This window comes from Rhinichthys klamathensis, unplaced genomic scaffold (genome assembly GCF_029890125.1).
Source record: "Rhinichthys klamathensis goyatoka isolate OS25496 unplaced genomic scaffold, OSU_Roscu_1.1 h1tg000073l_1, whole genome shotgun sequence".
Lineage (NCBI taxonomy): Eukaryota > Metazoa > Chordata > Actinopteri > Cypriniformes > Leuciscidae > Rhinichthys > Rhinichthys klamathensis.
Genome location: NW_026606616.1, coordinates 825,789 through 848,119, shown reverse-complemented (window position 1 = coordinate 848,119; position 22,331 = coordinate 825,789). Strand labels below are relative to the sequence as shown.

The following is a 22,331-nucleotide window of genomic DNA, read 5'->3' as shown; positions in this document are numbered from 1 at the left end:
TATGACAGCCTATTTATGAGTAAAAATCATATTCACTGAGAACAAATGGAGGCAGGATATTTAATCTATCTGGAATTTGTGACGTAAGCTTAGAAGGAAAGGCATTTCATCAAATTGTTACATTTTGATCAAATTGTTTGCCTTTGAAACGTGCAATTTTAAAAAACACTGTACACTGTAAAAAAAAAAAACTATATGATCAGTAAGTTATGACAACATGTTTTTTCATTGCAAAGAAATTTTAAACTTTTTTTCAAGTTCAACGTTTTTTACTTATTTTTTAAGTCAGTTTAATGCAATTAAAGTTGAAGTGACTTAAACATCCAAGTTGATAGTACTTAAAAATTTAAGGCAGCAACTTTTTTATTTACAGAAAGTGTGCCAATAAATCATACACAACAAGGCCAGGAATGTAGATTAAGAAAAAACCATGGTAGATTTTCTTAACCATGGTAAAGGGTTTGTTTGAGGCTAAATTTAAGATCACACTTTTTGTGAATGAGAAATGAATTTATAATGATGTTATCAAAGTTAGCAAGATTTACAACGATTCCCTTTTTATTACGACGTGCATTCTCTTGCAGACTAGACTGTGAAAGCACCATAAATCACTCTATTTTTATAGGTATATATATTTTTTATTTTTTTTCCAAGACATACTTTTACTACTGCTTGCTCAAACTTCACACAAAACAAAAGGAAAAACAACATGACCTGTTATCAGTTGTTATTCAAAATCCCATACCTGTCTAAAAGCAAATGTTCAGACAAGAAAGAGAAGCTCACAAAGACGGAGAGGAGGGAGCGCCGCAGGAAAGTTCCACATGCAATCTTTTTTGTTTGTTTGCGAGTGTAAACGCAGTTGTGATGAAATATTGATGCTCCCTTCCAAACTGTCTTGTAAGTCGTCTCCGTTCTTTCAGGCTTTCCATCTGTAGCACCTGAGGAAGAGGACGGGAACGCCGGGCTGTCAGGAGAGATGAGCTCAAGCTCTTTGCGGCAGGCTGTCAAATGCGACACATCCTCTTCAAGAGCAGACACAAGAGCAAACTTCCGCTACTCCTCCATCGTTGTCTCTTTCTCTATCTGTGTCGCTGTTCCTCTATCTCTATCTTTCTTTTTCTCACTGTTCTTCTCTTTTTTCACCCCTATACTGTTGGACAGTAGGTAAGACTCATGTTTGATGACCTATGGAAAACCTAGGACTCACCAAAAACAATTCACTTTCTTGCTCATTAGGGCACAAGGGATCTAAAAGGTGATTTCTGCCATACTGTTTTAGACAAATAGCTTTTACCTGCTATAATCATGCTACTTCATTTTTAGTGATTTTTTTGAAGCCATTTAAAATTGAATGTTAAAAATGTGAATGTGCATGAAGCTACATTTGATACAGCTGAGTCTTCAGGATATCCCCTTTTGTGTTTTGGAACAATTATGAGTAAATTATGACAATTTTAAATGTTTGGTCTTTCCCTTTAAAGTCGGCATGACACGGAAGTTGAGATTGTCATTTTTTCCTTGTTGTGACGTATATCCGAATGAAACGGCTTTTGAAATTAGAAAAAAATCTAGGGCGGGGCTTGATTTCATCCTTCGGGAATTGATTGGATCGTTGGAGGTTGGGCGCAAGGGGGTAATCCATCGACCGGAAGTTAAAGCCGGCCGGGTGCCGCCATGTTGAAGCAGAACTTCACTTGCGTTAGCATTTCCATTGACTCCCATTCATTTTGGCGTCACTTTGACAGCGAATAACTTTACATATGAGGGGTTTAAAGGCTCCATTTGTCCATTATTTATTTCTAAAGAAACACGACAATGTATAAAGGGCTCCATTACCTTCTATGTTACATTATGGCCCTGTAGAAACAGATTTTGTAAAAATAGGCTAACGATTGCGTCATAACCACTCGACTCTCTGTCGCGCTGTACAGAAATTACCGTACAGACAGCAGGAGAAGCTCGCAGGCAATCGGGGGGACGTCCCGTCAAGGGAGAAGCACATTTTAAAATAAATACTATACAAATTATTAATTAATCAGAATACTTACTCCTGCTCACTCACGCCAAAGAACTCTTTGCTCAAGTTCCCCGTCTCTGCAAGATTAACGTTGGCAATTTTCACGCACAGCTACTAGAAGATTAACGTCTGTCAGACAGGTTGCTCACGTCATCAAGCTTAGTTTGAGTCGGTTTGAGTCTGCGCGTCAGGAACGGAAGTGCTCAAAAATCGCTAAAAATGGGCTTCAACTGTCTCAACTGAGTTCCAATGAGATGGCTCTGTCCACTTCTTATACTGTCTATGGTTGGGCGTTGCAAACAAAATGGAGGCAGATTTGAATGTATCTTCTCTGAGAGGCGGTGCACCGATAGCCGCACCCTCATCGGCTCTGGCCGCACCCTTTCGCCATTGCACGTGACCGAAAGAGAAGAGAGGTCGTTTCGAGGGGGGAGGGAAGGGTAATGTATTTGATTAAAGATTATAAGGGTACATGAATTTTTAAAAAATAATGAAGTGCACAGATAAATCATTTATAATAAACACTACAATATTACATATAAAAATAAGATTTGTCAAATTTGATTTCATGCCGACTTTAAATTATAGGAAAAAATGTTATATTGCAATATGAACAGATTCAAATATATATTAATTACAAACAGACATGGAACAGAAATGAAAAAATCTCTCCTGACATCTCTCTATTTTCTTTGTGCTCTCCACTGTATTACTGCCGACTATCATTTGCAAAGTGTTGTTTGGCATTTGTGTTTTTCTCTATTGGCTTTGCATGCTTGGCTAGCTGCGCTTGAACCTCTCAGCAGAAGAGACCTAGGCCTTTTTTAATAAGGTCCCTCATGAGAAATCTTCCTCATCTGAGCAGGAGCATGTCTAGAGGGCAGTTAAAGAAGAGAAATAGAAGAGGTAACAAATAAAAAGATGAGGAGATATAGACAGAAAGGAGGAGAGACTGATGAGGGAAGGGGAAGAACGTGATGCGTGATTGAGTTTGTGCATTTTGCCTCTCTGAGAGGTGAGAGCTGCTCTATCAGGGGACAGGAAAAAGCATTCAGAGTGTGACATGTTTGTCACGGTGGGCGACATTGGCATCTGTCACGCAACCTTTGGCAACGCTTGCAATAACGGAGAGTTCCAGAGAGTATGAGACAAAAAGAGACTTTGAAAATGAGAGAGATTTCAGAGGTGTGTTCCAGTCGTAGTGCTCGAGCTCAAGGGCTGCAGTGTTCACAGCAGCCTGTCCTGTCTGGATAAATCCACGCGTAAAGGCCTGAAGTTTGAAAATTAATAAACATAAGAGTAAAAAGAGATTTCCTTGTTTTTGCATGAGCAATTCTATGGTATTCACATTTGGCACTTTGTGTTCTTGAATAGGACAAAAGAATCAAAATGATCTTCCAAATTCATGGAGAGGGGGAGGAGGGCTCCCATCAGGAGGGAGGCATGGAGCGCTGGTCAGTATATCAGGGAGTTTTAATTAACAGCTCAGTGATGAGGATTGAAACAGCCCTCATGCCGTTTACCACTCTACGGGACCGGATCAAACCAAACTGCACCGCAGAGTGGGGGGGATTGGTAAGTCTGAGAGTATTAGAGCATTCAGAAAGTACCATTATGTAACTGAACATATTGGATATAATCATAAGACATTGTCAAGGTCTGTTATATAAATAATATATTATTATTATTATGATTATTATTACTCAGTATTATTATTAATCAGTATAAACAACTAAAACTACAACTACAATGTAACCATTAATAAGAAATGATAACGATAAATATTATGATTCAAAATTTGTATAAAAACAACTAAAATACAAATATAGTGTAACCATATTATTATTCATAATCGGTATTAACAACTAAATCTACAACTATAGTGTAATCATAAAAAAGTAACTATATATATATATATATATATATATATATATTATATATTATTAATAATAAACCTAGTTGTAGTTTATTTTGTTGTTATTCATAAAATCAAACTATAAATAACTAAAAACTACAACTAATGCAAGTTAGTAAATAATTAATACATTAATAAGTAATATTAAGTAGATTAATAATGAATAAATAATAATAATAATATGACTAGTTGTAGACTAATAGTTTTATTTGTTGTTATTATTATGTATAATAGTCATAGTATAAACAACTAAAACTACAAAAGTGTAACCCGAAATAATGATATTAATATTAATAAATATTAAAAATGACTATAGTTGTAGTTTTATTGGTATATTATTATTATTATTTTGTTATTGTTATAAAGGAAAGATAAAAATGTAAAATTAACTTTAAAATGTCTTATACCTGACTGATTAAGCATGTTTGCTCTAAATCTTTCTTGAAGTAATAGTAATTCACATTGTATTACACTGTTAATGCTGTTCTGTGTCTAGTCATCCTAAATGGTTTAAAAAGTAAATAATGCCAGCTCCCTTGACATGCCACCTCTCTCTCTCTCTCTCTCTCTCTCTCTCTCTCTCTCTCTCTCTCTCTCTCTCTCTCTCTCTCTCTCTCTCTCTCTCTCTCTCTCTCTCTCTCTCTCTCTCTCTCTCTCTCTCTCTCTCTCTCTGATGAACAGCTCAACTCAGCCATCTATAAAAGACTGGCACTGAAATCAGCTGCATTTGCATACGGTAATTATTCTGCGAATCAGGCTACCTTTATTACTACCACAGAAATCTACTGTCAGCAGACACGCATACATCACTGCACCGGGGACATACAGTACGTATATATCTACATTACTGCACGGTCCAGAAGAGAAGGATGGAGGCGACACATACATATACACATACTTGTAGTACATTGTGTTGTAAAACATGTGTTTGTTTATTTATTGGGATATTTGTAGTGCCAGTGGATTTATTGAATTCCTAAATATAATCTTCAGATAGCTGGTTAGCTGTCATTAAGAAGATGTTTTCTTATCTAAAGCTGTACTTGTGTGCTTGCTGCTACACCTATTAAGCAATAAGATTCGAGAGGCTGTGCAAATGGCCTGCAACCCATTCAGCCATTAAATATATATTTACAATATAGCACAGCCGGGTGTCGTATTGCTTTTATAAAACTTTTACTAGAATTTAAAAATATTAAGAACACAAATTTTACTAAAGTATTCTGCTAGAATACTCTGCTACCTTATATAATTCACACCAGTGTAATGATGTTGTGTGTTCAATATATCACACACGTGCACATACATAAAAGAATATGTAGTTTGCAGTCATTGTCACTAATGGTGTTTGCTGTGTGTGCCCTGGAGACGGTCTGATCATTTACTGACAACATCATTATCCAGAGCTTATTGATCCCGTCATACTGCTGGGAACAATGGCACACACACACACACACACACACACACACACACACACACACACACACACACACACACACACACACACACACACACACACACACACACACACACACACGCGCACGCACGCACACACACACACACACACAGTCACTGCCTTGCTTTAATTAATAATTAAAGTGACACTGTTCATTTCAGAAATTGTCAGTAAACATCTTGCTCATGTTTTTATTGTCGTCAGCTTTAAACACAATCATTACAGACAGTCGAACTAGGACACAATATCATATGTATTCTGCCGTGACTTAGTCAGATATTGCGAGATCTGTCAATATCAGGGATAGTCTGATTGTCTGCACTGTTGTGTGACCATCAAATCACTGCCCTGTGGTGACTATATATTCAAGTTTCATGCATTGAAAGCCTTTATCAGGAAGCATCATTTGGACAAAGCCGTTTCATAGATTTTTGTTTTGCCGTGTTGTCATTTGAAGCTTCAATAGTAATTTAATATAATGAAAGTTCAGTTTATGTAAGGCATAATGTACAGTCAGTCGGTTATTATTACAAAATGCACCCAGACAGGGCGATCAGAGCCATGCAATACTCATATGTCAATATTCGCTGAGATGTTACATTATTGTGGCAGATGAGTTAAGGCATTGAATAGAAAAAAAAAGTGTTAAAAGTCAATATACTGTTGCTACCCTAAGACTCCCCAAGTAAAAAAGTGATGTCTTTGTGTCTGGTTTGGAAAGGTGTGTTGCATGTGATATGTTATCTGTAGCTCAGGGGGATTACATTTAATTATATTTTATATAATCATTTGTACAAAATTAAAACATTAAATAGTTTACATAATTATAACATTTTGACGTTAATCTATTGGTTAGGACTGTAGCTCAATGTTTCCCATAAGATGAGCCGCTGTTTGTTTTCATCACGTAAAGGAGGCACACATGCACTCGTCACCATGCAGGATAGCGCCTCACTGGACTTATTATGGGATTGCATTACTTTACAGTCTGCCCTGAGTCCTATATTGCCTCAGCGTTCTCGCTTGAAACCTGTGCTCATGGGACTCCGGTCTTACTATTAATACACACCGGAGAGTTTTACTATAACATTCATTTACTTTCTCTCTCTGTCTCTGTCTCGTTTTATCTATTCCACATAGACTAGTATCTCTCGGTTTTCTCTCTCTTGCTACTATGAATTTATTTTACTATATTATGTACTCGGCTTCATTTGTTATCACTGTAACACATTTTTAGTAATTTATTGGAAAGATAATGTAAATGTGCTTAATTTTAAAACCTGTTTGTTGGTAAACGGTAAATCTATTTTATACTTAATGAGAGAATACATAAGTGAATACAGATGTGAACTTGTTAATTGGTAGGCACCAAATTAAATGTGTTGCATAAGACTTTTCTTGGTTATGTTTCTTACTTTAGCTATCAGAAATGTACATTGGGATACATGTACAGTACGATTTTTTTATGTTTTTGAAAAAAGTATCTCATGCTTACCAAAGTAGTATTTATTTATTTTAAAAATACTGTAAAAAGGGCCATATTGTGTAAAAAAAAAAGAAAAAAAAAGAACTGTCTTCTATTTTAATGTTTTATTCCTGTGATGGCAAAGCTGAATTTTCAGCATCATTACTTTAGTCTTCAGTGTCACATGATCCTTCAGAAATCATTCTAATATACTGATTTGGTGCTCAAGAAGCATTTATTATTATCAATATTGTACTGCTTCATATTGTTGTGGAAACCGTGGAAACTTTGATGAATAGCAAGAAACAGTATTTATTCGAAATATAAATATTTTGTAACACTGTAAAAGTCTTTACTGTCACTTTTGATCAATTTAAAGACCTTTGCTGAATAAAAAGTATTAATGTCTTAAAAAATAATCTTATCTTAAACTTCCGAATGGTAGTATGTTTCATTTTACATTTAGTTGATGGATTTTTAAACGATGCTATCCAAATGTTTATTAGGAAAGGCCAGCTTTAATTCATAATGCTGCCTTTTATTGTATCACCTGCATATTTTATAGGAGTATCAGTGCAGATAGTTTAGTATATTAATTGTATACCAATGCCTGACAATATTTTTACTGTAGATTACAACAGTTACCAATTTTTAGTGTGTACTCTCTCTTCTCTCTCTGTATCATGTGTTTTTCTTTGTTGCATTTGTGCTCTTGTTCATTTGTGCTCTCTCGTTCATGCTCCCTCTATCCTCTTTTCTTGCACTCCGTTTGTTCTTGGATCTCTCTCTCGTTCTCTTTCTCTCTCCTCTAAATGGGAGAGAGGAGAGCTCATGGCCTATATAGAAATCCCAGTGGGAGTGTATGAATCGCAGATCCTCTCTGAGTAGCTGTTTTGTCATGTTTTATATCATTCAACTAATAAAAGGCAACTCCGTTTACTAACGACTCGGTGTCCCAATAGAGCATTGTTCTAAATGTACTGCAAACACAGTTGTTTGCTTCAGAACATGTTCTCTCTTTTTCTTTCTCCCGATTTCCCCTTCTTTGCGCAATTTGCAGTCACGCTCTCTTTCTCTGTCTCGCTCTCTGATTTTCTCCCTCTTTAAAGTGCAGTACTGAGATAAAGTGTAATTGAAGAGTACTGAGCTACCATCCTGCCAGATGAGGAGATTTGGCTCTGGAGAAAGAGATCTTTAGAAACATGCTCGCTTTTGCAGTGGAATTATCTTGTCCTTTTGTATGTACAACTGTTATGTGAGTTTTGTGCCGTTCTTGATTGGCCGGTCTTTCAGTCCTCCAGGGCATGGTCAAGATCCGCTTTCTGAAATGGGCTATGATGTCGTTTGCCCTACAGACTACATTCATACGACTTGTCTGATTATTTGCAAAGCAACAAACCGATGTGAAACCTTTCGGAAAGACGTTAAACAATATTCAGTCATTCCCAGAGGAAAATTGTTTTGCTCTTTCATGGCTGAGGAGATGTAATGGCGTTCTCAGTTATGTTTCCTTTAACCTTTTACTTTGTTTCAGATGTTTCTCCTCTCAAGTGCATTTTTAATATATGTTCACTATATTCAAATGTCTTGGGGTGATTTTTTGGGGGGGAAGAAATGTATACTTTTATTCAGCAAGGATGCATTAAATTGATCAAAAGTGACATAAAGACATTTATAATGTTAGAAAGGATTTATATTTCAAATAATTGCTGTTCTTTAAACTGTTTTCAACATTGATAACAGAAATGTTTCTTGACCACCAAATCAGCATGATTTCAGAAGGATCGTGTGACACTCAAGACTTGCGTAATGATGCTGAAAATTCAGCTTTACCATCACATGAATACTGTATATTCAAATAGAAAATGGGTGTTTAAAATTGTAATGATGTTTTACTGTCTTGGTGAGCATAAGATACTTCTTTCAAAACCATTAAAAAAAATCTTACCAATCCTAAATGGTAGTGTATATATTGGTATGACATGAATAAAAGCCCACACACGGTTGAGGTAAATTTACTCTGAGCTGTAAATGGCATCATTTGTGCTGTTATTAATTGGCACTTTGCACTTATGCCTCTAAAAAAACCTCTATTTCTATGTTATCTTTTCTATGGATATCATTTGCAGGTTTTTTCTTTCCATATGTTTGGAGTCTATGAGATTGCACCACATTTTATGAGAAACTATTGAGAGATTGTGAGAGAAAGAGTGTGATTTTGTTGATCTGTTCGGTCTCACCGATTCGGCATTGAATTGCTTGAACCAACACCTCTGTCCTCAGAATTCAAGGGAATTTACTTAAGGACACAGAGAGAGAGAGAGAAAGCAAGAGATCATAGGAGAAAGAGGGAGAGTTTAGATGCAACCCGATCAATATGTCAGTCAGAAGCAGCTTTGATTGATTGTGTGTGTGTGTGTGTGTGTGTGTGTGTGTGTGTGTGTGTGTGTGTGTGTGCGCGCTAAAATGTGAGGGAATGCATTCAAGAACACAAAAACCAGGCATAATTTCTCAGAACCTCAATTCATAACTCAAAAACCGCATAATCCACCTAACACAAAACCGACTATGCAGAGAAATCTTACAAGCCCCTTAGACGGAAAAGTCTCGACAAACGCTTTCCACACCTGTCCCTGTTTCCATTCAAACCAGGTGTGGGATAAACTCCGAGCTTCTTCATCCAAGTGACCCTGAGCCTCCCTCCTGTCTCAGCGGCGGTTTTAAAGAGAGCTCCGAGAGCTTTATTGCTAAGTGGACCTAGCCACACTAAAGTGGCTGGTGACTGTGTTTAACAGGACCATTAAGAACAGACAGGCCGATCAATACTTTGAGGGAACAGGAGAGAAAGGAGATGTGTAGTTAGTGCATGATTGTCTTGAGGTGTCGGCAAATCTTAAACACACCGATCCCTCTTTCATCCTATTATTCTTTAATATACCTGACTCTGCTGCAATTAAACCGAACCCTTGCAGGGCATAATGCGCACCGACCGTAAAAAATGAACATGCCAACGTTTCTTTACGATTGATTTGCAATCAGACATATCTTATATCACCGTATAAATGCAGACAATTCCTCCCTGATTAGGGATAGTGTGCTTTAGTGATTAAACAATCTGAGTTGAGTTGGATTCATAGCCTAGCTGTTTGCGTCCGTGTTTTCATGTGTCTGCATTTATCTCTATTTCTCCAATCAAACCGTTGATCAATTAATGTGTATACATACCGTAGCTAAAATCAATAATGGTGACGCATCAATAACATCGACGCTTGTGTCATGACATTTTTTACTGCCTTTTCTTTAGTGGAAGTGTAAAAAACTCTCTGCATATTGTTTTTAGATGCTAGACTTCACCAGCACTACCGTGAGCGTTTGAGTGTGTGCGAAGGAAACCGGGAAAGTGTGTGCCTGCCTGTTTGACTGTTTACGTGGAGCGGTAGAGCTGATATTTTTATTTCTATATCTCTCGCTTCCTCAGAGGGTGGTGTATGAAGCTGTGTTTGCCTGCGGCAGATCCCCCTGGCAGTCTCTGAGAGCTGCCATCTTCTTCTGCCAGCCCTCCATTAGGCCTGTAAGGTGTGTCAGTCAGCGCTCGTACACAGGGGCTTATGGGAGGACTGCGGGGAAGTGAGGAGTGAACGGTAACTTGTTTCGCACACACACACACGACTCACCCACACATGCCAGCGTGTGTCAAATTAGGACAAGCAGGGGACAATTAAACTCTCTGTCTCTTCCACACACTCTCACAAACACATATACACAAAGTTGGCTGTGGATGCAGTTGTCTCAGACTTCTTCCTCTTGTCTTCTCGTCTATTTCTCCAGGTGATTATATGTACTGACTACTGCAACTCTTCTGTAACACAGTGTCCTAACCAGGCGCGATCAGCCGCGGTTCTAGACTGTTTACAGTGGGTGGCCACAGCGAAGTTTGCCTGATGTGTCATGATGTGTTGACTAAAACTAGGTCTATAAAATATACTTCAGTGAAAGCATATGACAACAATAAGGATGTTGTATAGATGCTCGTAGGCAAAATATGCATTCTGCAGATGTTTATATTTATATTTATAACTACTTATATTGTTTTTAAGGCTTATACATGCTCTGGTAACAGTGCTATATTAGTATTTTATTATTTATGTGCTATAATAGTAGTTATTAATATTTTAAATTATCTTTAAATAAATTATTATTTTAGTTTAAATTTTATTAATTTTGTTACATGCTTTTGTCATTTTTATATATTTTCTTTAGCTTTATTTCTTTCCAGTTTTCAGTAATTTAGTTACTTCAACTAAAACTTTATTTCAGCTTAAGTTTTTTAAGTTTTCACATATTTATATTTTATTTCCCTATATTTCAATTTGCGAAAACAGTTTTTGTTTTATTATTAAATTTTGTTTTATTAAAAAATTACAATACTGTCTATGGCTTTGGTGTTGCTAGCGCCATGCTCTACTGTTGGAATTTCAGTAGTGTTAAATAATAAGAGTAATAAACTCTGCAGTTATAGAGCCAGCATTTGAAGTGAACTACACAACTTCACCTGAGTTTGAGAACAATAACACTATTCAGCCAAATTCTGCCAAAGTCTGCTTACTCTACTTAAAAACACTTGCCGCCTTACAGACGGAAAAAGAGACAGAACGCTACCTCAGAAAAGTGGCTTACACCTGTGAGTTTGCTGAAAAGAAAAATCTCTGTGTCATCTCTCAGCAGGATACGTGCAGTTCAGCTGATCATATTAGCTTGACGAAAACATGCAACGGTTTGTTGAAGTTCGTTTTAAAGGTCTTGGATTGTACCAAGTGGCCTACACTACTTTGCATTATTAAAATGACTTTCTTTCTTTAATAGAACACAAAAGAAGATGTTTAGCGGAAAGTTTGTGCTGCTCTTTTGTATACAATGCCAGCGAATGGTGACTACAGTCTTTCAAGCTCCAAAAAGATAAAAACAAATATCATAAAAGAAGTCCATATGACTTGGTAATCGATAGCATTGTGTGGGAAACAATTTTTTTTTTTAAATTGCTGCATCTCATTTAAATAATATTTTTACATCCACATAAATGTATATATATATATATACATACTAATGTCAGTAAGATTGTTTTATTGGAAGAAATTAATACTTTTATTCAGCAAGGTTGCATTAAATTGATTAAAAGTGACAGTAAGGACAATTAAAATGTTACGAAAGAATAAAAAAACATTTTTTTTTGTACTTTCAATCAATCAAATAATCCTCAAAAATGTTGTATCACGGTTTCCACAAAGGTATTATGCAGTATAACGGTTTTCAACATTGATAATAATAAGAAATGTTTCTTGAGCACCATTCTTCATCATATTAGAATAATTTATTACAGCATATTAGAATAATTTTTGAAGGATCATGTGACACTAAAAACTGGTGTAATGACTGCTGAAAATTCAGCTTTGCCATCACAGGAATACATTACATTTATTACTCTTATTTCTGATAAATAAATGCTGCCTTTGTGAGCATAAGAGACATTCTGGCTTGCTAGTTGGGGACACTTAATATTCAACAATATTATTGATCTGCCTGCTTTGACACAATTATATGAGAACTGAACTGAGCTGGACAATGACATCACTGTTTTCTCCAGAGCTGCTATATGAACTAAATTAATATCTAATGATTTTTTACAATGGAAATGAATCAACACTGAACTTACTTAAACTGGACAATTTTCTTATAGAGCTGCTGTACAACCAAAACAATCTTTGTGGCATTAATTTCCTGTTATCACTGTAAAGCTACTTTGAAACAATATGTATTGTAACAAGCGCAATAAGTAAAGAAAAGTAAAGTAAAGCTTTCAAAAACATAACTGACCCCAAGATTTTGAACAATAGTGTAGATGTATAAATATATCTCAAAAAGTTATATATATATATTGTGAGCGAGTGTAAAAAAAGTTACATTTAAATATTCAGAAGTGCAAATGAGTTTAGAGAGACGTTTACACCTTTTATTCCAGTCTGTTCCTCGCACTTCATACATGTTTGGAATGGCATGAAGTTGTGTAAATAATGGCAGTATTTTCTTTTCTTTTTTTTGTGTAAGCTATTCTTTTAAAACTGTGGACACAAGCAGTAAAACTTAAACTATTTTGATTATTTTTTTCCCCCTGAAGTATGTGTGGGTGGTCTAAGTGTGTACAGTACTTGTTTGCCATTACTATTTGAGAGCCAGTACATCAGGAGTCAAGCATAACAATGCATATGCGTTTCAAATCAAAAACTTTTGTATCCTCTTCACACATTTATAGCATTTCCACAGTCTCAGCACTCAAACTCATGACAGAGCTCACTCTGTCTCCATCTGTGTCTCTCTCAAGTCTCTTTTTCTCTCTTTCCCTTGCGGAGGAGGCCTGCCACATCTCTCTTCTCTCTTGTTCTTCACTGTTGTTCATGGATGTGGGGGCAGTACAGTATCAGATAACTTTATCCTGGGCCATTGCCAGTATTTTGTGCACGCAAACGCGCACACATACACACCAGCTGTGTGGGTGACTCGGCTCCCAGGCAACGGCAGGAGGTCAGGTAGTCCTTTGCATTGCATGCTGGGAGTGTAGGAGTGAGGGGGTGTGTGACAAGTTATTTCAGCTTTTGTTTAAAACCATGTGCAACAGTTTTGCGAAATGTCCAAAATGAGTCGCGCAGGAGTAGCTGAGGACTGTCGTCAAGTTGAGGCTCCTAACTGAAAGTTCTTTTTCTGTCGTCTTTTCACCAGGATGAAGAAAATACGTGATGAAAGAGTGATTCTTGTCCAAGTGCAGTCAGTTTGAACCGGCTACTCTTCCTTCAAGTCCTTCATGAAGTCTTTGCAATAATCCATCACAAAAGGACTATCACGGTGATATATGACTTCCATTTCGTTCACATGAGGTTCATATGGCGTCGTCAGCTTTGCTTTTAATTATCGAAACCTCGCCTGATCCCGCTGTTCACATCTCCCTAAATATTGATTTGTCTGTGGAGCACAGCTAAATCAGTCAGCGCATTCAAAGCATTGATTGTGGGTGGTAAAAAATGGGACAGAAAAAGGGAAAAAAATTGAATTGTTTCCATTACCATGACAACAATTTTTTCCCAAAATTTCTTTGGCTCTCAGGTCAGGTTTGGATGGGGGTTGGGACATCTTGTGGGGAACAGGTTGATTTTGCTCAGCCTTGCCCAAAGCAGTGTCACATCTTAAAATGCAAGGACGCTGTACTTTTATTTGAAAATAATTACATTTATAAAACGCCTTTCATCTTGCATATGCGGCCTTAGCGAAAACATCAGATCAGAAAAAAATGATGCTTGTACACTGTAAAAAAAAAAAAGTTGCCGTCTTAAATTTTTAAGTACAATCAACTTGGATGTTTAAATCCTTTTAACTTAAATTACATTAAACTGACTTAAAAAAAATATGTTGAATGTTTTATAGTTTATAAAAAGTTGAAAATTGCTTAAACATATGTTGTCATAACTTATGGATCATACTTTTTTTTTTTACAGTGTTGCTTTTATGACCTTATATTAACTATTACATTCCATGTAATTACATGGAATGTTTGTCTCACCACATGAAAATTAAAGTGCACATTTAGGGGCACAAATTTGAATTAAAAATGTGAATAACAGTCAACATGGAATTAAAAAATAGTGAAATTTATATAAAAAACTAAAAACGTTTGTCCTTATAATCTTTCATCAAAATGTCCTTTTAGATGATTTTACTTAGGCCATGCAGGCCTATTAGGTAACTAATAAGTAATGTAATGTAACTGCCCCCCTCCCCCCCTACTTTTTCAGGTTATGCACTTAAAATAGAAAAATTTCAGAACCTATAAGATGCTCTCGATAGTGAACTTGACCTCCAGCCTTTATGTCCCCAATCAAAAACCTTTTTTAAAAATGGGTATGAATGGACACAATCCACTGCAAGCTTGGATTCAGGTCTTTTATGTGTTGCACATCCTAAATATGTCACATAACGGAATGTAAAATGGGTTGCAAATGTCTTTTCGTGTTGACCAGTAACATCTAAAACAGTGGTCCTCAACCAGGGGGCCTCAGCAAACTACATATATATATATATATATAAATAATGTTGTTAGAGCTTTTCTTGACTGAAATAGCAGCTAGAAGCTTAAAGAAAACACTTCTAGCTCACAGTAATGGCAACAGTAGCACAGCTCAGTACAGCTGATTTTAAGTCCATAATGTGGTGACTCGAGGCCGTTGCTTCCTCAGCACTGCTAGCGTCTGTCTGAGGGTTACCATGGCAACCGGGGCCCAGGAATGCCTCTAACTGCTCCTGACTGCCACCTGATGGCTGGGCCAAACACCTTCGTTTACTAGATTAATCATTGTGTGTTTAACAAAGGGAGCACATTGTTGCAGCAGCGGCTGTAGTTCAACAACAAGACAGTTCTACAAAGTGGCCTTTGTTAGAGGAGCTGCAGTCGGTTCAAGCATCCAAAAAAATAACAGATGGATTCAACTCTTTGAGCCTTGGGCAACAAACACGTCCCATTAAGTTCTGTCCCTCTATCACAAACACACACGCACACACACACAAAAACCCTGCAGCTGTCCTACTCTTCCAAACTCCATGTGTTGTTCTGGATTCATATACTCTTTCTCTCTTTAGGCCTTCTGGATATGTCTCAGTCTTCACTGAGGGACTGGAAGTAGCATGAAAGGAGAAGCTGTCGTGCAGTTCTTGATGGCTGTACACTAATTGCTGACCCTAACAGGTCCAATTAGAAGCTACACGCGCCCCGCGCGGGCCCAGGGGACTACACATCCCGGCATGCCGAGCACTGACATTCTCGGAGTGACATGAACAAGACAGCAACCAGACGTTCCCTCTTTCTTCTTTTTCTTACCATGCTTTTCTCCATCGTAAGTCTCAGGCTAATTTGTTAGGGCTGAGAGGCACATCCAAGTGACTTTTTATGGGCCACAGATACAGATGCATTTGCAGTTGGAGTTTTTGGCACTTAAATATAGACAGAGATTATGAAATTAGATAGTATTAATAGTTTTCAAAAGCACATGAACTTAAAAGTAAAAATATGATATAGGGGTATGTCTAAGGCCTGGGACACACTACGATCTCTGGAACTATATAGTTTGTCTTTGTACCTTTAAAAATAATAATAAAATGTAATTAATATAGTATAGTATAATATAATATATAACATAATAAATATAATAAGATTATATTACCGAGAACAAGCGGTTTGAAGTATATATGTCTGGATTATCTGGTACTATTTATGATTTTCCGTCTATTGTCCAAACAAAATTGTCGGAGCCTCCCCGATCCCAAATTGTAAATATCAAACATATTTGACTCCGATTGGAAGCAGTAAAATAATCAGGACACAATATAGTATCATATAATCCAGCCATATATTCTTCAAACCGCTTGTTCTCTGTAATTATGTTATGTTATGTTATGTTATGTTATGTTTTATGTTATGTTATGTTATGTTATGTTATGTTTTATGTTATGTTATGTTATGTTATTATTTGTAAAGGTACAAAGACAAACTCCATAGTGATTAATTCACTAACTATATCACTATTTCTGGCATATTTCAATATTATACTTCTAAACTGTTCTATTTTCACAATCCGAAGTGACATATAAAACAGTGTATGGGCTTTTGACTATTCATACTCTTTAATTTCATAAACTATTATGTATTTACTATATTATGACTATATTGCAATATATATATATATATAGACATTTATTTGCAAGAAGAATAATATAATATTTTTAGTATACGTTAAAATATTTAGAATAGATTATCATTTATTTATTACTACTATTATACAAATTTAACACTTACGGTTTTTTTTCACCTTAGCAGCCCCGTACTTTGTAAGCAGAACTTTGTTTTCCGGAAGACTTTTGCACGCTGACTCCAGCCCATCACATTAAAGCTTGTCAGTTTGAGAAAGTGCTTGCTTTTTTGTGTGAAATATGCATCAGGCGGTCAGTGAATAGACTGGGGGGTGGGCCCCGGGCATGACGCTGATACTAGTTTGATGGAGTCGTGCTGATGGACCTTTCCTGGTCTCGTCTATCTGTACTGATCTAGCGGTCTCCAGCAGCCCCATATGGATCCTATTATGTCTCGGCTCTGTCAGAGAGGAATTACAGGGCATCTCATCAGGCATGAGAACATGATGACCGTATCAAAACGTTGTCATGTCCTCTCTGCAGAGCTCTGATGTGGTACGCACACATGCTGTGACGTTGCCCCAGATTGCGGCATGGTCGCTGTCCACACGATTCGCAAGCAAATCAATAGCATTATGTCTTGTAGCCCTCACAATCTTTACATCACAAACAAGTCCCCAGGGTCTGAAAATAAACAGCTGCAGTTGGGATTAAAGCAGCCTAAAATTGTTTAAAGGAAATGCTTTTAGCATTTGAAGTGTTGCGTGTATTTCTTTGTGGAAGATAGATACAGAAACCATTTGTGTTCTGTACTAAAATCTAAAACGTTACTCTTTTATATCCGATCTTTTAAATTTGTACATCCATCTCGCTTTTCACTCTTCACTTGAGCTCTAAGGCTCTTGAAAAATTCATTCAAAGAACATTGTTTGTTGATTGATTCTCAATATGGAATATTAATCCCAAATCGTATAGATATTTTATTAGATGTGAGTGTTTAATAGTTTAATCTTGAAATAACGTAAGTGATTGAGCCGTTGGAGCTCATGCAGTATTACATTATGTATAGATGATAAATCACGCCGGCTATGTATTTTCCTCGGGAGTTAGAAGGAAAGACAGCGATGTTAGCGCACAAAAGAGGAAGAGTTGAGAGATCAGCCCCATTTTCTGCCATTTGCAAACACCTTGTTTAGTTTCCCGTGTTTACCGAACGCCTGCACGTTGATTCTCCTGACATTGACGCATCGCCCTGGAAAAAAGAAAAGAAGCGGAATAGATAAATAACACAACAGCGACACTGCTCCGTAATCCCTTTTGTTTCGCTGGATTTGTTCTTCTCATACGCTAAAGCAAACAATCCCCCGTAAAAAAAAACTTGGCTTGGAACTTTCCCCCCTCGACAAGCCCCCTCCCTTTACGCCCGTGTGTGAGAGAAAAAGATATTTAGTGACTTTGATATGTAAAGCTACAAAATCTTACCTGGGGCTACACAATCATCTCTCTTCCACAATCCAGTCAAATCAGGAGAGAGAGCGAGAACAAAAGAGATAGGATAGGACACCGAAGAGCAATGCAAATCTCGCTTTCTGATGAGAACAACAAAGAAGGGGGGAAAAAGGAGTGAAAGGATGGATGAGGAGATTAAAGGGAAGACAAAACCCCACATTTGGCCGGCGCTGGATTCGAAACGCTGCTCTCTCTCGCAGCAACCCAGTCCGTCATTCCCGAGATGTAGATTTCCATTAGGAACACGTTATTAAATGCAAAGGGTTAAAGGCGAGAGCTGTGAGGTGAAAGTGGACAATAGACTAAATGCTACATGCGCTCAGGGCAACACATCAGACTAATTTAACAGAGCATGCCTCCGTGATGTAGAGGTCAGATCTGGAGAGTTGCAAGTCCTGAAGCCCACAATGCTTTTTTAATGAAACCGGCAATGGAAAGAATGCCCAGCCATTTAAAACGCCTGACCCCGGACTTTAACACAGCACTTGTAAATTAGCCACACAGACAGCCTTAGCTGAAAGGTCACGAACGTGTTTTTCTGCTCCTCTTTCTTTGACATAATCTAAAACGGAGGGTCTGAAATTAGCTTTAACCTCCCGAATGACACGTTTATTTACATAACCGCTATGGACAGAGGGAGCGGCTCCACGCTAGATCAAAATCAACACATTGTTTTTGCCACGTCGCGAGCAGTCGCCCAGTGACCATCTCCGAGGGGCCCGGGGATATTTGTTGTCAGGACGAGAGCTCGGCAAAGGGCTTCAAATAATCTAATCTGGTGCATCTAAGTGTGTTCTGTCCTAACGCGCCTCTGACCCCATTCTGTTCTCGCGGATCCTGGCGGTGGGGGCCGAGGGGGGCTCATGTGCTGCGCGCTAATCCGCCGAGTCAATAGCGGCAGCGAGCGCTCGCGAATAAACCGGTGCCGCGGTGGTGGCACTATCGCGACTTGGCTTGACTCTAATGCCAGTGTCTCCTCAGGGGAAGGACTTTATTTCAGCGTCGTTAAGGGAGGGTTTCGGAAAAACATTAGCGTCAAAGCGCGTGAGCTTTTATGGAACAGTACAGAGAAAGAGTGCGAGGAGAAAACCTGTCACAGCAGTTCTAGTCTCTGCGATCGCATGAGGGCGACCTGCAGTTTTAACTCTGTCAAGGCAGGAGTCTAGAGGTTTGCTGCTTCGCTCTGCCTTTTGATAGAGCATTTGAAATGCAAGAATAAACGTGTCAGCTTGGCACACAATCTGTGTCCACTGGGCCTTTGTGAGATGACCTTTGGCTGGTGAATGTCGGACTGAGTTTTTAAGTGTTATACGCATTCATTTGAGTGATTATTCATATTAGTGCATGTGCACAAGTCTTTGACTGTTATTTTTTTTCTTTCTGCTTCCTTGAGGATGCCAAAGACCTTTATGCTGGGCGTCATGCACCTTTTTTTTGAGGGAGCACCAGTGACAGTCTTGGTTCACTGAATTGTAATAGAAATTCTTGTGGTACCCTATTTTTTTTAACGTTAATTAATTCATTTATTTATTTATTTATTGAAAATTGAAAAGTTAATGTTTTAAAATTAAGTTTACCGGTGAACAAGGGTTAAAACAAAGATTTCCACCATGAAGTCATGTGAACATTATTTAATAATGTTTAATAATTAAAACAATATTATATTATAATATATTATATTATACATCTCTTCTCCAAACCGCATTATCTATGTAAGGTGACAGGACTATTATATTATTATTTTTATTTCATGTACACTATATAGAATTTCAATATTATTTATATATATATACACTCACCGGCCACTTTATTAGGTACACCTGTCCAACTGCTCGTTAACACTTAATTTCTAAGCAGCCAATCACATGGCGGCAACTCAGTGCATTTAGGCATGTAGACATGGTCAAGACAATCTCCTGCAGTTCAAACCGAGCATCAGTATGGGGAAGAAAGTTGATTTGAGTGACTTTGAACGTGGCATGATTGTTGGTGCCAGAAGGGCTGGTCTGAGTATTTCAGAAACTGCTAATCTACTGGGATTTTCACGCACAACCATCTCTAGGGTTTACAGAGAATGGTCCGAAAAAGAAAAAACATCCAGTGAGCGGCAGTTCTGTGGGCGGAAATGCCTTGTTGATGCCAGAGGTCAGAGGAGAATGGCCAGACTGGTTCGAGCTGATAGAAGGGCAACAGTGACTGAAATAACCACTCGTTACAACCGAGGTATGCAGCAAAGCATTTGTGAAGCCACAACACGCACAACCTTGAGGCGGATGGGCTACAACAGCAGAAGACTCCACCGGGTACCACTCATCTCCACTACAAATAGGAAAAAGAGGCTACAATTTGCAAGAGCTCACCAAAATTGAACAGTTGAAGACTGGAAAAATGTTGCTTGGTCTGATGAGTCTCGATTTATGTTGAGACATTCAGATGTTAGAGTCAGAATTTGGCGTAAACAGAATGAGAACATGGAACCATCATGCCTTGTTACCACTGTGCAGGCTGGTGGTGGTGGTGTAATGGTGTGGGGGATGTTTTCCTGGCACACTTTAGGCCCCTTAGTGCCAATTGAGCATCGTTTAAATGCCACGGCCTACCTGAGCATTGTTTCTGACCATGTCCATCCCTTTATGGCCACCATGTACCCATCCTCTGATGGCTACTTCCACCATGTCACAAAGCTCTAATCATTTCAAATTGGTTTCTTGAACATGACAATGAGTTCACTGTACTAAAATGGCCTCCACAGACACCAGATCTCAACCCAATAGAGCATCTTTGGGATGTGGTGGAACGGGAGATTCGCATCATGGATGTGCAGCCGACAAATCTGCGGCAACTGTGTGATGCCATCATGTCAATATGGACCAAACTCCCTGAGGAATGCTTCCAGCACCTTGTTGAATCTATGCCACGAAGAATTGAAGCAGTTCTGAAGGCAAAAGGGGGTCCAACCCGTTACTAGCATGGGGTACCTAATAAAGTGGCCGGTGAGTGTATATATATTAGTACTTATATCATTTATTAGACATAAGTCATAAGTCAAGATCCACTTTGCTCACTAATTCAAGGGGGCACATGGCACAGTTAGGTGGGTAGAATGTGTGTGTGCCACCATGTGCGTTTTTTCATACATGCAAAAGGCTTGCGTTCTTAAGTGATTGATTAGATGAGTGAGTAATGTGTGTGTGAGTGTGTGTTTAACAGTTAACGCAGCAGGGAGTGGACAGAAGGGCCAAGTGTGACAGGTGGACAGGCATGATAAGGAGAGAGCAGTGCAGCCCAGCGCTCAGCAGAAGCAGAGCCCAGGAGAATATCCAGCCAAAAGCAGCTAATAGCTGATACTCATCAGAGATAGAGCCGCTGAAGATTTCCTGTCTCTGTGGAATAGTCTGTTCATTCAGCTCCAGCCCAAATTCTCCTCCCTAAACATGTACTGTATTTCATATAGTCGTGACAACATTTTTTTAATCAAGTTTTACACAAAAGGACAATTAAAGTTGGGACTGAAGGAACATGCCATGGTTAGTATAGTTTACAGCTAACGCTGTAACCCAGGTTATTATTATTTTTTGTGATATTTTTTGTGATATTGACATACAACATGAACGTTATGGTCTTTGTGACTGCTCATAAGAAATAAAATCACAAATGAAGTGTCTTTAATGCCACTTTTTTTCCCTCCTAGATAAGAATGAAATCAGATGGAGACCAAATTGAGATTTTCTGCTTCTCATGGTTTACATCAAAGAAAAAGACCCCATTAATCTTGCATATCAGTTTCAGAACTGTTGTAACTGCAAGAACATGACATGGTAAGTAAAGTTTTTGTTTTCTCTGTGATCTGTGTGCATTTGTTTTTCACATAATATATAAACTTGATCATATTTGTGTCTGCCCATATCTTTAATATCTAAACTCTTTATACTATACAAGAATGAGAAAATTGTGCCTTTCTGCTTCTCAGAATTCAGATTCAGAACAGATCTCTGTAATGTAATTTGGTAAAAGAAAAGCCTTAGTGAAGACTTCTCACTAAAAGGTGAGTAATTTCAATATGAACTCAAACATTTCTCGTTAAATTCAGAACGAAAGATCTGCGCTATGCCATTTATAAAAATGTGTATGGCTCTATACATTTACTGCATGTCAACAATTGAATCATTTGTTTCTATTTTTATTTCTTAAAGGACGAGAGCGACCCACTACACTCATACAATTGTAATTTTTGGCCCAT

The 22,331-nt window shown here is 37.8% G+C and overlaps 1 long non-coding RNA gene across 2 annotated transcripts; it reads left to right on the top strand.

The window, feature by feature from the left end:
* Positions 1 to 2,686: 2,686 nt before the first annotated feature.
* On the top strand, positions 2,687 to 21,903 carry LOC130085134 (uncharacterized). Of its 2 annotated transcripts, XR_008807114.1 has the most exons (6): positions 2,687 to 3,595; positions 4,617 to 4,671; positions 10,335 to 10,497; positions 13,628 to 13,750; positions 15,536 to 15,789; positions 21,783 to 21,903. It is a non-coding gene; the product is annotated as an uncharacterized LOC130085134 (long non-coding RNA). The 2 variants fall into 2 exon arrangements; XR_008807113.1 differs by lacking the exon at positions 21,783 to 21,903 and having other exon boundaries at positions 15,536 to 16,215.
* The last annotated feature ends 428 nt before the right edge of the window (positions 21,904 to 22,331 follow it).